The following is a 17,023-nucleotide window of genomic DNA, read 5'->3' as shown; positions in this document are numbered from 1 at the left end:
GGTTTTGGGGGTCTGAAGCAAATTCTGGTGCTCACTTTCCTCTCTTTTCCCCTTGCAAAGAGTATCTCTCTCCATGTTGTGCTGTCTGGAGTTCGAGGAGAAGCAATGTGGGCAAGGTAAAACTGTCCTTCCTACGCTCTTCAATGTGTCTTTTAAAAAATTTCTCTGCTATACCTGGGTGCTATAATCTGTCACCTTGTTTTCTTAGCTCTTTGAAGGTTTTTTGGACATGGATAGTTGTGTGAATTGATGTTTCTATGGCAGGAGGAGTGCAGGAGAGTCCTATTCTGCCGTCTTGCTGATGTTCCTTGGTGCATATTTGTATCTGATTATCAATCACATTTTTCTGACTCTTGAATGTTTACTAACTTTTTTTGCTTTACATCAAATATTAACAATAAAAGAACCATAGAATCTGAGTATGATGTTATCTTCTAATATGGATGATTTGATCTTTCCTCTGGCAGAGTCTGATACCCTCAATCTAATAAAGAATTGAGCTGGAATAAGAGCAGATTGATGTCTAGTAAAACTCAGTGTACTTTTGTTTTTTTGTCAATGGATATTTAATAACAAGGTTTACAACATATGCTTATCTAATATATAATTATATGTCACTGCAGCGAAAGAAAACATCTTGTTCACTGGATAAAAAAGGCCTGCTTTATACGTGTTCAATTCAGTGCAATTAAAAAATACTGTGATTGTCATTTCATAACTTCAGAATTTGAATAGGTGCCAGTGTTCTTTCCTTTTTCATATGGGAAAAAAAATTCCCATTTTTAAAACTAATGTTTCTTTAAAGTCAAAACTACAGTTCTGAGCAAAAACCTTGGGAAGAAAGAGCAACACATCAGCAAATGCTTGGACTCTTAGCTGGGCCCTGGACTTATATTTAATCAGGACTTCTGCCATTGCCACTGCTGCTGCACCAGCACCTGGAACTCACAGCCATCATCAATAGCTTTTTTTGACATCCCTCAAGCCATCTCTTACTGCATCTTTGAGTGTATGCATGCTTATTTGGTCCTTTGACCAATACTGTGACAGAGCCAGGATTGTTATATTTCTCAATAAAGGTGAATTTTGCCTCTCCCAATGTATATTTACAGAGAAGTCCTGCATATCCTACACAGTCAGGATTTAGGTCATCAAAAGAATTAGAGCCACCCCATCACTAGACAAGAGTCAGCCTCTCTATATTTCTCCTTTTAGCACTGTGCAGAACTATGCCTTCTTTTTCAAGAGCACCTAAGCAAAAGAGGTCAATTCCATTTTGATAAATAACAAATCCTTTATCTGAATCACCATAAACTTTTTCAGTTCTATTATTTTTAAACTCTATATGCAATGAATTTTCTTTCAGCTTCTAGTTTTTCTCTCTCTTCCTGACCCTTGTAAAAAAAAATCCAGAAGATAGTCCATACTTATGCAAAAAAAAAAAAAAATTATTAGATTCATGCTAATTTTGTGAATGTGAATTTTGATTTTACCAGAACATATTTGTTTTGGGGGGTTTAAATTTTGTTTTAGGTTTGGGGTATATGTGACCATTTGTTACACAGGCGAACACATGTCACAGAGGCTTGTTGAACATATTATTTCATCACCCAGGTATTAAGCCTAGTACCCAATAGTTATCTTTTCTGCTTCTCTCCCTCTTCTCTCCCTCCCCCTCAAGTAGATCCCAGTGTCTGTTGTTTCCTTCTTTGTGTTAGTATTTAGCTTCCACTTACAAGTGAGAACATGTAGTATTTGGTTTTCTGTTCCTGCATTAGTTTACTAAGGATAATAGCCTCCAGCTCCATCCATGTTCCCACAAAACACATATCATTCTTTACAGTATTCCATTGTATATGTGTACCACATTGTCTTTATCCAATCTGTCATTGATGGGCATTTAGGTTGATTTTGTGTCTTTACTATTGTGAATAGAGCTGCAATGAACATTCGCATGTATGTGCCTTTATGGCAGAATGATTTATACTCCTCTGGGTATTGCCCAGTAATGGGATTGCTGGGTCGAATTGTAGCTTTGATTTGAGCTCTTTGAGGAATCGCCATACTGCTTTACACAATTATTGAACTAACTTACACTCCCACCAAGAGTGTATAAGTGTTCCCTTTTCGCCACAACTTTACTGCTTTTTTTTTTTTTTTTTTACTTTTTTTTACTTTTTAATAGCCATTCTGATTGATGTAAGATGGTATCTCATTGTGGTTTTCATTTGCATTTCTCTATTAATCAGTGAAGTTGAGCTTTTCATCATATAATTAGCAACATGTATGTCTTCTTATGAAAAGTGTCTATTCATGTCTTTCCCTACATTTTTATGGGTTTTTTTTTTTTTGTATATTTGTTCCTTATAAATGTTGGATAATAGACCTTTGTCGGATGCACAGTTTGCAAAAATTTTCTCCCATTCTGTAGGTTGTCTGTTCACTTTGTTGATAAGTTTATTCTGTTTTTATTGCAATTGCTTTCAGCATCTTCATCATGAAATCTTTGCCGATGCCTATATCCTGAAGAGTATTGCTTAGGTTGTCTTCCAGAGCTTTTATAGTTTTGGGTTTTCCTTTTGTCTTTAATCCGTCTTAATTTTTTATATGGTACAAAAAAAGGGGTCCAGTTTTTTAATCTTCTATATATGGCTAGCCATAAAACTACATGGTTCTGAAAGAAAGCTTAGGGGCAAAGATTTCTTAGAGAAAACACAAAAGGCAATAACCTTGAAAGGAAAAAAAATAATTGTACATTATAAAATTTTAAACCTTCTGCTCTTAAGGAACATCACTTAAAAATATAAAGCAAGGATTATATTCAAAGAAAAGTATATACATATTAATTTGTAACTTGAATGTATAAAGAACTTCTATATATTAATAATAAAATGTAAACAATTGAATAAAATGGGTAAAAGATCTGGACAAATGTATCAGTAAAGAAGACATATTAATGGAAAATAAGCAATTAAATGGTGTTCAGTGTCATCAGTCATCAGGGAAATTCCAATTAAAATCACAATGAGCTATCACAAAACATTATAATGGCTAAAATTAAAACAACAAGCATATGAATTCCTTTTTATTTTATATATATTCCTTGAGATGGAGTATTATTCTTATCCCGGGTTTGAGCAATTCTCCCGCCTCAGACTCTTGAGTAGCTAGGATTACAGGCACCTGCCATCATGCCCAGCTAATTTTTGTAGGGATGGAGTTTCACCATGTTGTCCAGGCTGGTCTTGAACTCCTGACCTCAGGTGATCCACGTGCCTCGGCCTCCCAAAGTGCTGGGATTACAGGTGTGGCTACCGTGCCCGGCCAAATTCGTAATATACATAACATAGGCCAATTTCAAAATGTTATTTTATGTGAAAAAATTTATCTATAAAATATTGCATTCTCAATGATTCTATTTATATCAAGTCCATGAATATGCAAAACTAATTATAGGTAGTAGCAATCAGAACTACCGTGGTATGTTGTGTGGGCTGTGGGAGTTGACTAAAGCAACCAGGAGGAAAAATTTTGTAAATTGAGAAGATATTCTTTATCTGGATCGAGATGCTGATTACACTATTGTACATCTTTATCAAAACTCATCAAATTGTATGTTTAAAATATTAATAGTTCACCTAAATTTTAAAAAAATTATGATCTACAGTTGGCTGTAAAATCTCTGCTTTGTCTTATCATTAACTGTGAAAATATGATTTGTCTCTCAAATTAATGAATATTTTTGAGCCAGAAGTAAAAGCCTCAGAAAAAAAAAAAAAAAATCTTACAACCATTACTTTTCAGATGAGGAAACTAAACAGCAGATAAGTGGTTTTTTAGTGACTTCCCCAAAGTCACTAAAAAATAAAAAGGTAGTATTCAAAGGGAAAAAAAGAAATTTCCCATCCTAATTCAAATACATTTTATAATACATCATAGCATACTTAACAAAAATAACAATATATTCAGATTAAATTTATAAAACCATTTAAAAAGGTAAAATAAAATATTGGAGGTAAATTTGAACAAGAATCACAGCCTTATTAAATAACAAAATAGAATCCTGATATCAAGTCTTAGTATTTAAGCGTCATGGTTTAGTCTAAAACTATACTGCCATGATTTTTTAAAAATTAAACAATATCATGAAATGATCATATTACCTGCAATTCTCAATTATAATTTATAAATTTGGAGTTGAAAAGAGTTTTATCCTACATATGATAATGCATTATACTCATTCAGCCCTTATTGGGTGGCTCATGTGTGGCAGCACAGTTCCGGATTACTTTTGGATGGAAAGTTGAGTACTGAGGCATTGCTTAGAATCACTTTAAGTGGTTTACCTTTCCTAGCCACTTAATTCTAAGTTAGCACTATAGATAATATAATTTAATTTTGCAGCTTATTTTTAAAAAGATTATAGAAGTTTGGTTTTGGAATAAACCATGAAACCTAGATACCAAGAACTGATGTTAGGAATCCATTTTGTTGTCAGATAGAGTTGTGATTCTGTTTGTCTCAATTATTTTATTCTACCTTTAAATTACTTTATAATTTTAGCTTAGATTTTTGGATAAATATACTATGATGAAACATTAAAAGCGGTGAGTATTGAGGATCCAAATGAATCAAATTCCCTGTGCAATTAGTGATTCTCTCTTTGTGATGTGTAACTGGATAAGAATAACAAGTTTCTCAGATAATGAAAAGATTGAGGGTCTGATCCCTCTCTCACTGATAACTTATTCTGAGGTGACTAATAGGGATGAGGCCAAAGATAAGGATTTTAGTCTACTATTTTAGCTACATCTGTTCCAATCAGTAGTAACTTCCAGAGTGGCAATCACAACTACTCTCTGTAGGGTCAGCTACTAGATGCTCTAGCAATGTCCTTCTGGGATATTGCTTCTCTGCAACATCGTCTTCATGTCAGCCGTTGGACAGCTCCTAATGATGCTCTTGCTTAGCCTAAGCACCACCTCTAGAGGTCGCTTCCCAACTGGGTGCATGCTGAGCCCCCTGGAATAGCAACTTTCAAACTTTTTCCTGAGGAAACACACTTTACATTCTGACCCAGTGAACACTACATGCTTGTATAAAATCAAAACAAACATCACAAAATAATACCCTTATTACATGTGATGTTGTATTTCATTTAATTCTTAAATGAGAATCATAACAACCTGAACTGGTTTCGTGATCAATAATGGTTAACAACGTGCTGTCTGTAAAACACTGATCTAGAGGTAGCAATTATACAGGAGCATTAACCTGAATAAAAGATTTTTTAAAAGAATTTCGACAAATTTCAGGGTTAGAGAAGTGATTGATTTCCAACATTCTGAACATGAAAAATATACACATACATGGAACCTAATCAGGTCTTCTTTTAACAGAGAAGGTAGAAAATAACATAGTTAAGAATTATATACTAATGCTTTCTGCATCATCAGTTGGTATTTTTAGTAACATTTTTGTTTATTTCAGCATACATCTTCATATTATTGCTTTATTCCCAAACTATTTACTTCTTGTGTTGATGTATAAAAGGACATGGCTAGTCCAGGTACAGTGGCTCACTCCTGTAAACCCAGCACTTTGTGAGGCCAAGGTGGGAAGATCACTTGAGGTCAGCAGTTTGAGACCAGCCTGGCCAACATGATAAAACCCTATCTATAATAAATATACAAAAATTAGCCGGACATAGTGGTGCATGTCTGTAATCGCAGGTGCTTGGGAGGCTGAGGCAGGAGAATTGTCTGAACCTTGGAGGTGGAGGTTGCAGTGAGCCAAGATTGTGCCACTGCACTCCGGCCTGAACAACAGAGAAAGACTCCATAAAAAAAACTTCTTTTTAATTTTCTCTTATAATAAAAAAAAAAGTAGTTTCATTTAGTATTTTGGAATTACACTTCTAAGAGTGATGGTTCCAAATAAATGCACATGCACACACACACACACCCCTTAGCTTTGTCCTGTCTTGGGCCACTGCCATCCCATCTCAGCTCCCCAGTTTGACACACTATTGTCACTTCTACCCAAAGGTTAGGTCTAGGGTCAGAACATGATGTCAAAATCCCAGTGGAGAAAAACACCAATGAAAAGTCCCAGGGGAAAGCAACATGCTGAAGTCTGACACATTATCTTTCATTAAGTTCAACAAAGGAAGAGTTTTCTCCAGTATCAGAATAGATCTTGTCCTTCAAATGAGCAACCCAAGAAGTCACTGGGTTTGTATTGGGCCAGGTGTATGAAAAACATGAAAACTTACAAACTAGATTCACAGCAGCACAGTGAGATGCATGTGCTATGAAACACAGAGCCATATCTCCCAGCTCACTCCAGAGCCTATGATCACTGGAAGGACTGACAGATGGAATCATTTGCTATATCTGTTAGGATTGTGTTTGCCTGCAACTAACCACAAAGGCAACACAGAACAAACAGACTCCAAAGGGTTAAGCAAATAGGGATTGATTTGATCTATGTAATAAGAAGAGCATATACAGGCACTCTACTGCTGGCTTTGGGGCTCAACCATGCCACCAAAGACCCATCTTTATCTCTTTATCTGACCACCCTTGTCATTAGCACATTGGCCTTTGTCCACATTCTTATAGGCCTGTGGTCTCAAGATGACTACTTAGGCCTCATGTTCACATCTTAGATGGAGAACAGGGAAGAGCAAGTAAGTTTAAAGAAAAGTCTCCCAGGGAGACTATGAAGGCTGCCCTCTTTAGAGACTTTTATAGACATCTTATTATCAGAACATGGCCATTCCCTTGCTGCTAGTGAAATCAAGTGCTTTTAAGTGAGGCATAGTGGTGTCCTGCACTATGAGAAGGGAAATGAAAACTGACAAATAATTCTCTCTCTCTCTCTCTCCTCTCCTGTGTGCATGTGTGCGTGTTGTTCTTTCTCAGTCTCTCAATTTTTTTTTTTTCTGAGCACACATAGTTAAGTTTTGGAAAATCAACTCTATGTTTGACATAATCTCACTGTACTTCACTAATGAATTAATTTATAGATATATGAGAGAAGGAATGGGAAAGGAATTAAAATTTGCTGAGTATCTAAAATGGGCTACAAAAATTGTTAGGCCTTCTTTACATGTGTGTGTGCACAGATAGATGTAGACGGTATAGATATAGCATGTGGTGAGTATATACCCTTCTCATAGGTTTTTATAAGACATATATATATACACACACACACCCATATATATCTTACAGATACACACCAATATATACAAAAACCTATGACAAAGGCATAATTATGCCTGTGCTACATATTGAGAAAATGATGCTCAGATTAAGGAAGTTTGCTTGCAAAAGTAGTCAAGATTCAGACATAATTCTGTCCGTAATCCATACTGCTTTACAAGTAGAAGATAGAAGAGGCAAGAGAAAATATGCATGCAGTGTTTTGCAGTCTGCACAAAATTTTAAATTGATCATTACTGAGTCATTCAAGTCACTAAGACAATATATTTAGCCAGAAAATAGCCTCCTGTGCCTAATAGTTCATATGCAAGTTTTGAGTATCTTCCAAGCCCAGCTCTAATGTGACAGGGGCTTGGATGACCTATTGCCAAGAAAACATCAGGGCTACATTTTTTATTGGACCTGTTCTGATGTCTAGCTGTTCTGATGTCACTTAGGAACAGCCTGAGAGCAAATGCGTCTTCTTGCTCCTCTTTCCTGAATCCCAAATGGACATGGATTTTGTCAGAGGCTCATGACAGGCATAGCTTTGGCACAGATCCCAGAGCCACCATGTGGCCGCCACAACCCTCAAACTCTTTCCACTTTGGCATAGTGAAAGCAGGATCTGTTCTGAATTGAAACGGGAGCTCTACATTGTTTCCCAGAGGGAGAGATGATGTAGAGCAAATAAATAAATTTCACTGATAACAAAATAGAGCTTGCACATTTCATCACTAGGGACTCTAGAAACATTTCAGATACTGTTTATTTAACAGAGTCTCTGGGATGATTTTTACCGTACTCCACCATGGGTAGGGCATGCAGAGAATAATGGTTTTCTTTTGCATAATGTACAACTGTTTAAAGCTATGTTATATCTGGAAAAAATGAGACTGATTCACTGAAAAAAAAATGCAGTAAGAAATGGATTTAGCTTAAAAATGAATTGGGTTCAACGTCCATCAGTGACAGACTGGATTAAGAAAATGTGGCACACATACACCACGGAACACTATTCAGCTATAAAAAAGGATGAGTTTGCGTCCTTTGTAGGGACATGGATGCAGCTGGAAACCATCATTCTCAGCAAACTATCGCAAGAACAGAAAACCAAGCACCGCATGTTCTCACTCATAGGTGGAAACTGAACAATGAGATCACTTGGACTCGGGAAGGGGAACATCACACACCGGGGCCTATCATGGGGAGCGGGGAGGGGGGAGGGATTGCATTGGGAGTTATACCTGATGTAAATGATGAGTTGATGGGTGCTGACGAGTTGATGGGTGCAGCACACCAACATGGCACAAATATACATATGTAACAAACCTGCACGTTATGCACATGTACCCTAGAACTTAAATAATAATAATAAAAGAAATTCAGGGGAAAAAATGAATTGGGTTCAACATAAATGTGTAAAACAAGAGCTAGAATATTGACATCTCATTCCTTTAAAAAAATAACCTGGGTGAGCTCTCACAGTCATCTGAAAAGCTAATACTGTCTTCTCATTATTATCTAGTTACTGGGATGCTGCTTCTACTACCTGTAATGATCAATTTGTGTGGCAGTATCATACACTGTTTATTTAAGTGACAGGGAAACTGATGATCATCCTCCTTCCTTGTAGTTCATGCTCATTGAGACTAATTCTTTTTGAAGAAGTTGAGAACTGAACTATGAAGAAGAGAAACTGCATTATTTTCTGAAGGACTGGAGAATATCTGCATTCAAAGCCAAGTGGGGCACTTTGCATTAGTGGCCATAAATAGGAAGTCAGAATGGCAAATTAGAGGTGATCATTAGACCCCCAAACCTGCCTTTTAAGGGTCTGAAAATCAGATGGATAAGTAGAGAGGCATTGCTCTTGAATGTTTCCATGTAGATCAGGATCAAGGAAAAGCTAGGAATTTTTTTCTTGATATTCCATGAAAGTGCCATTTTATTCTGTGTTCCTCTGAGTGACAATGAAGGAAAAAAAGAATTCTTGACAGAGCCCCTGACTTAGTGTTTTCCAAGGCACTTTACATACTTTTATCCCCATAGGACATAGGGATTACTTCCATTTGACAGAAAAGGAAACTGAAGTTATAAGTGGCAAAAACACTTATGCATGGTTTAAGATTGTAAAACATAGCAGAGTTTAAAAACAAACACAGATTAGACTAGTTTCAGAGCCATTTTCTCTCCTCTATATCATGCTCCCAGATAGGGAAAATGAGACTGATTCATTTCCTCATTGAAACCAATTGTAAGAGATGGATAGGGACCATCCCTATGGCAGAATATTTGTTTGAAACCTCACATTGTACAATGGGAATGAATAAACTGAAGGTCATCATGAAAAAGGTAACCAGGATGGTTAGGAATTTGGACATTATGACAAAGAAAAGCCAAAGAAAGAGTGGAAGTGTAGATGATCAAGGAACTTAGTGAGCATCTTAAAGATAAGAAAGGCTTACACAGGGAAGGCTATTCTGATGGCTGTTAGAAAGAAGTGGATGTCAGCCCAGCACTGGAAATGATTTATTATAATTAGATGAATTTTTAAAGTGGAACAGGTTATATCATATGGTGGTGACACAGAGACTTAATCTTGCATCTAAGAGGCTGAAGAGAGGACTTCTGCAGTGGGTAGAAGATTAAATGAGATGACCTCTATTGTATATCTCACCATTATTCTTTTATGCTATAAATTATAATCCTGTATGAGCTAGGAGCAGTGCATGACCTTTGCTTTTGGTGTAGAAGTATTACTGGTATCAGCAGTCCTAGAGCCCAAAGAAAGCGGATACAGGGAAGTGAGCAGCAAAAAAGAACATGAATAAAGGAATGCTTTTGTCAAAAAGGCAAGTAAGAAAAGGAATCCTTAAAGATGCTGCCTTCTTACATTAGATATTCTTGAAAACAAAGAATCAGGAGTTTAGAAATCCATACTTCTGGATCAACAAAAGGAATCAGGGAGAAAGGCAGGATTAGATGCAAATATTACATTGTAAAACTGAAAGCAGTCAGGTTAGATTTTAGGATTGTTTGAGTGTAATGATCATGTCTTAATCTTCCACTTGTCCAATTCAGCACCTACCACCTATTCTTCAGACATAGAAGACAGTAAACATTCAAAGAATCTCCTAAAAGGAGATAAAACTTAACAAAAGACAAAATTCCAATAAATGAGAAGAAATGATAGGGAATTATGAGCATTATGCAAAAGAAACCTTTTATTCTGTGCATACCTACCCATTGTGGACATCAAAATGCATGTGGAATATAAACTGATTTTGTGCCTAGAAAAGAAGATGCTATGGAATCTTTGGGACAGAGATATATGAAAGAGATAGAGGTAAACCTGCACCCACTATGTGAAGACAACAGCATAGGATAGATATAAATATTTTTGTTAAACCAGTCCCAGAACTCGGGGAATGCTATTTCCACCTACCCCCTTAAATAGAGTGGTGATACAGGGAATTCCTTAAGTATATGCTTTCATACATTGCCCTTGTGACCTTGTCACAGTGATCTCAGTTCATCACTGGGCCAGGAATGGATTTCTAAGTCAGAGGCTGCTATCTGTGGGCTGGCCAGCGGTCTCTCCGATAGTTTGGCGTTAGAGGTCTATCAGCAGGTACACTCTTCACTGATGGTCAGCCTGATCAGTAAGTTTTAGGATTAACAGATTTAGCAAATAAAAAATAGGACTCCCATTTAAATTAGAATTTCAGATAAATAATGAATCATTTTCTAGTGTATGTTGCTAATTTATATGGGTCATATCTATAGAAAAAGATATTTCCCATTTACCTGCAATTAAAATTTAACTGAGCACACTGTATTTACCTGACAGCTCTAGTCAGATTGGAGCTGAAGACAAAGTATTGCAGTAATAGAGAAGTCATAGAAAATATATAGATGAATGAAGTTCATGAACAGTAAGCCACAGTCCACCTACTGCTGGGAGGAATAAAGTTACCCAGTCATTAGAGCTGCTGCCATGCCAAGAAGATGCTATGCTACCTCTAGGTAACATCCCAGCCCCTCAGATCTAGTGAGGCTCTGCTTAGACTATTACTCAGACCTTCTATTTCTCCATGATTTCTTGCAATAAACCCCCATTAACTGAGGGAATCTGAGTGCATTTCTTTTATTGGCAACTGAAGAGACTATAACTGCCACAGAACTGTTATTTGTCTACTTAATATTCATTCCCTCTTTTTCCTTACTATCAAAATTCTAATTTTAGTTGGCATATGAATGTGCTTACAGGATCTAAATCAAGCATGACAATCTAATTTAATTTTCACAGCCTCTCTTGTAGCTAGAGAGGCCTATATAACCTGATTCTGATCAATGAGACCTATCTGGATGTGGTTTCAGGGAAAGCTTTGCCTTTCCCAGAAAAAAAAAAAAAAAAAAAAGGACAGATGTTGCTGATGTGATCTCTCCCACCACCTTTTCCCTGCATCAAATAAGGACTGATATCTTGAATAGCAACAGCCTTCATGTGACCACGATGATGTTGCATAAAAAATGAAAGCAATATGCAAAATGATAGCATTATTGAGCAGCTGAAATAGCACCAGCAACTACCTTCTAATGGTTATATATTTTGTTATCTAAGAAAAAACAATCCCTCCTTTGCTTAAGCCACTATAAATTGGGATTTCTGTTACTTGCAGCCAAATCTAACCCTAACTGAAAAATCAAACAAAAAAAGTTATCCTAGGATCCACTGAACATACTTTACTCCAAGTTTCACAGCAAATTACCCCCTTATCACAAATAAGACAGCAGAATTGCCCCCCCTAATATGCTGATATTATTTGGATGCTTGTCCCCTCCCAAATTTCATGTTGAAAGGTGATTCCCAGTGTGGGAGGTGTGGCCTGGTGAGAGGTGACTGGATTATGAAGGCAGAGACCTCATGAATAGTTTACCACCATTCCCTTGGTGGTAAGTGAGTTCTCACTCAGTTCACCAGAGATCTGGTTGTTTTAAAGAGTCTGGGACCTCCCCGTTCTCTCTTTCTTACTCTCTATCTTGCCATGTGACTTGCTTGCTCCCACTTTGCTTTCCACCATGCTTGGAAGCTTCCTGAGGCCCTCACTAGGAGCAGATGCTGCAGCCATGCTTGTACAGCCTGAAGAACTAAGAGCCAATTAAAACTCTTTTCTTTATAAATTACTCAATCTCAGGTATTTCTTAAAGCAATGCAAGAACAGACTGACACATATTTCATGAATATTTCTGACTTCATAACTCTTTTTAGAATTGCTCCTATGCAGAATTCTTTCCTTTCCACTTATCTGAATTGCTTTTCGTTAAGTCTTACTTCTGAGAGATTCTATTATCTTGGCCCACATTGATTCTCTTCCTATTCTGAATCTGATGGATTTACAGCCTAGACTCTAAAACATTCATTTCATGCTTGAGGACAGCAAACCTCTGTTGTTTTATCACTTGATTACTATGCTGTTATATATGTAACATATCCCTTTACTGGGTGGCAAACTTCTGAAGGGCAAATATATACATATACTTAGTGTGTTTTGAGTGTCTACCATGGTGTTTACTAGATATAAACATTAGATAAATGTTTGTCCTGACAGTGAGAGCAATGATAATGTTGTTGGAAAACATTTAGAGGTAATTTGATAAGATCTCTGGTCATGTGTGTTCCAGGGACTATGCTAGACTAGGTGGGTTTACCAACACAGCCATGTAGCCTAAGGGAAAACCAAGGAAAGCAGTAACTTGCCAGTTATGTGACTTTGGCAAGTAAATTAACATCTGTAAACCTTATCTTCTCTTCTGTAAAATACGGTGTTATTATAAAGATTTAAAATAAGGTTGGTAACCATCCCCCAGTGCCTGTGGCATACTAGGCATTAACATTACGAATCTAGCTTTGATCTCCTAAAACATATGCGAACCAAATTAGAGGCTCTTCTGGCAGAGTTGAGAAGAAATGCTATTGCATATTTCCCCTAACAAAATTGATGTAAGGAAAGAAAAGATAGTACGTTGAAAAAAAAAACACTGAATTAATAAATGGAAGATCTAGTAATTCTAATTCTGTGACTAACCGGTTGTGTGACTTTGTGTAGGCCAGTTAATCCCTCTAAAACTCAGTTTTCTGTTTGTAAAATGCAGATAATGTGACCTGATTTACCTGCCTGGCAGAATTATTACAAAAAGCATGTGAAATAATATACAAAAAAGTACTTTAAAAAATATAAAGTGTTATATTAACTTAAGGGTGAAGGAGAAAATACACATTTCAAGAATTATCAGAAGATGCAAATTTATTCATAGCTTGAAAAAAGTTGTCCAAATTTCCAACTCACATTGAGTGACTTAGCAAAACTTCAGCTCTTAAAAAAGTGTTCAAAGACAAATGAGCTAGACTTTCATTAAATGAACTGAAAAGAAATTAAAACAAAAACTTGGCCTGGTGCCGTGGCTCATGTCTGTAATCCCAGCTCTTTGGGAGGCCAAGGTGGGTGGATCATGAGGTCAGGAGTTCGAGACCAGCCTGACCAACATGGTAAAACCTCGTCTCTACCAAAAATACAAAAATTAGCCGGGTGTGGTGGTGTGCGCTTGTAATCCCAGCTACTCAGGAGGCTGAGGCAAGAGAATCGCTTGAATCCAGGAGGCAGAGGTTGCAGTGAGCCAAGATTGTGCCATGACACTCCAGCCTGCGCAACAGAGCGAGACTCCATCTCAAAAAAAGAAAAAAAGAAAAGAAAACTCATTTCCCTTGAGTGAAAAGCAAATGCATTTAAGTGTACAAAATGGTGGTACTATTTCATTTTTTAAAAGAAACACTTGTGAAAAACAACCACATTTAGAAGTATCATGAAGCCTTCATACCTGCAGTGTTAGACTGTAGCAGACAGCGGGTAATGAATCTATTTGATACTGGATGTGGCATACTATGATGAGTTCTCAAATTCATGCTCTGCTTGAAGAGGTGCAGATTCAGGGTCAAGAAATAAAAACTTTCCATCAGTACTGGTTATCTTATTTATACTAATGCTTAGATATAATTGTGCATTTTTGTTTATCTGGGGGTGAGATAATGTGACAGTAGTGTGAAAATAAAAACTAGATTTTTTTAGAAGGCACACAGTGTTCATCGTGCCTGGCCTTTTTCCTCACCTGGGCCAGCAAAGGTGCCTGGAGAGTCTTCACAGTGATAAGGGTCTACAACTCTGGTGCATTTGACATCGCCCTTTTGAGATGACGATCCCATCTTCTTGGTGTAATTCTCCTTTATTTCCCCAGTTGGAAAGAATTTCTTGCTCTTCTGAGCTACTACAAAAGATCTCATCTGCGTGAACCATCTGGGCATTTTTCTCTTTTTTTGTAATGAAGTATCTGTGTACAAGTCCGATTGCCTGTAGTAGATTGTGAACATTTAAAGGACCTGCTAACTATGTTTTGATCTTCCTACTCCAAGGGTTTCCATGCCAAGGCCTTTAACAAAGAAGACAAACAATAAAGACATTCGCTGATTAATTCACTATGCCATCTAAGTCTCTAGCTTTGCTAGACTCCTAATCAGTAGCTATTATTCTGAAGTGTATTGCCCCCATGAGTCTATGAGTGCTCTTTCACAGTATTCATGAATCCTAGTTTACTCTATCTAGCTGTCTAGAAATTAGAGGCTCTTCTGGCAGAGTTGAGAAGAAATGCTATTGCATATTTTCCCTAACAAAATTGATGTAAGGAAAGGAAAGATAGTATGTTGAAAAAAAAAAAACAACAACAACACTGAATTAATAGATGGAAGATCTAGTAATTCCAATTCTGTGACTAACCGGTTGTATGACTTATCTATCTATCTATCATATATCTATCTATGTTGATTAGTCTGGTGACATGAATAACATGACTTTCATGAGAATCTCAAATAGAGTCAAGAATCATTGCATTCTACTTGTTCATATATTGCAGACCTCCATCTGGTAGCAGTCAACTTTGGCTACACATTAGACAGCTTTTAAAACCACTTGAAGAATCATATTAATAGTGTAATTGGTCTGGGGTAGAGCCTAAGCCCGAGTACTTTTAAAGACTCCCTAGCAGATTGTAGTATATAGACAAGGTTGATTCTCAACCTCAAAACTCCTTTCAGTCATTATACATTGGAGCTCTCGTAGGCTGGACTGCTGTCTTAACCTCTGTTCTATGGAAGTCCTGACCATTTTTACAAGGAGTAATTTTCTAGGGCATGCTATTAATTCAGACCTTAATTCTGAATCTTTCTGTCTCAGAATCTGAAACATATCCTTGAGTCATTTATAGTTTCTAGAACTATACTCAGTGCCCTCTTATTCTTTAATTCTAATAGGGAACATAACATACTTTCGTTATAGCAGCTATATACCCAGGGAAGGAAAGGAAAAGGATTAACTGTAGTGCTCAGGAAAACTTCTCCATATCAGTCACATGTAAACACAAAACAATCTTGGAACAAGTAGCTGTACCAATAATTAGAAAGCTCTCTTTAAACAACTAGTGTCATAACCCAGGTGAGAGCAGCTTCTTGTCCATTGGGTTTGATTTCCATGATCTATCAGGAAACTTAAAACTTGATATTCTTCTCCCATCTCCCACATGCTAAGAATTGGCAGCCTTTGGAAAAGAAACAGATTTCTGAGACATTGTCAGATAGATATCTTCTAGGGATATTTCATTACTATTATCTCAATTGGTTATTTCCTAGAATTAGGCAACATACCACACATCGGATTCTTTGAGATATAATTATTCACTGTGTGGATCATACAGGCTCTTTACCTCTTTGTCTTCCTAAGGTAACCTCTTTGGATATTTTTCTCCCTGTTAGCAATTCTGCCAAATTCAGTTGTAGAAGCAAAAAAAGAAATTCACATTTACATGTGCTTCTTCTGTGCATCTGTGTTCATGGTCAGGTAGGAGGAGAGGTCAGATTTCATAACTCAAGTTTATTGTATGATTGCCCGTGGATGTATTTATTTTCCTAATTCAAAATATACAGAAACTTTTAAAAGGTTAGCTCACTTCGAGCCGAGATCGCACCACTGCAATCCAGCCTGGGCGACGGAGCGAGACTCCGTCTCAAAAAAATAAAAAATAAAATAAAATAAAATTTTAAAAAAAGGTTAGCTCACTTCATAGATGCCCTTCTAAGCTACCTCTGTTCTTCCTTTACTAAGGGTGGCAAATGATTTTAACTTCTACTTTTAGTTCCCCGGAATGAGTCTTCCACTGTTAAAGGCCACATCATTAATGATAGCCTGAGTATGACCATGATGAGCTGACCAACATAAAAGATAAACAGAGAGATCTTATTTGCAAGGTCCTACAAATAAGAAGAAAATGTACAAGCAGAGACTGAGGAGAAAGTGGCTAATGGAGAATGACAGGAAATACTTCTGTGGACAGAGAAAGTTACAAAACAAATAGAAGTCCCTGCATTTATAAGGTTAGTTGGTAGTTCTGACAGAGCATCCACAGGATGCTTAGTGCTCAGAAATCAACCAAATGGGATGTGTAATCGTGAACAAATGGCACAATGGGAACAAGGGCTGATAACTTTACATGCAGGGCAAACCAGCCAAAGTTATAACGGGGTTCACTGAAAGTTTGGATTCTATATCATCATGAGATATATAGCTCTTGGAGGCAAAAAAAAAAAAAAAAAAAAAAATTCAGTATTTAGAAAAAAATAAAGTGCATTTATGAAGCATGCTGGTCTTCTCATAAGTCTTTCTTCTGAGGACATTAATTTATATAGCTAGGGCTTTAGGGGAGCACTATGG

The 17,023-nt window shown here is 36.9% G+C and overlaps 1 pseudogene; it reads right to left on the bottom strand.

Annotated features, from left to right (window-relative positions):
• Window positions 1–756: 756 nt before the first annotated feature.
• LOC104668582 lies at window positions 757–14,469 on the bottom strand (annotated as a pseudogene).
• Window positions 14,470–17,023: the final 2,554 nt, after the last annotated feature.

The sequence above is a fragment of the Rhinopithecus roxellana genome, chromosome 15 (genome assembly GCF_007565055.1).
Source record: "Rhinopithecus roxellana isolate Shanxi Qingling chromosome 15, ASM756505v1, whole genome shotgun sequence".
Classification (NCBI taxonomy): Eukaryota; Metazoa; Chordata; class Mammalia; order Primates; family Cercopithecidae; genus Rhinopithecus; species Rhinopithecus roxellana.
This window is presented reverse-complemented; position numbering and strand designations above follow the sequence as displayed.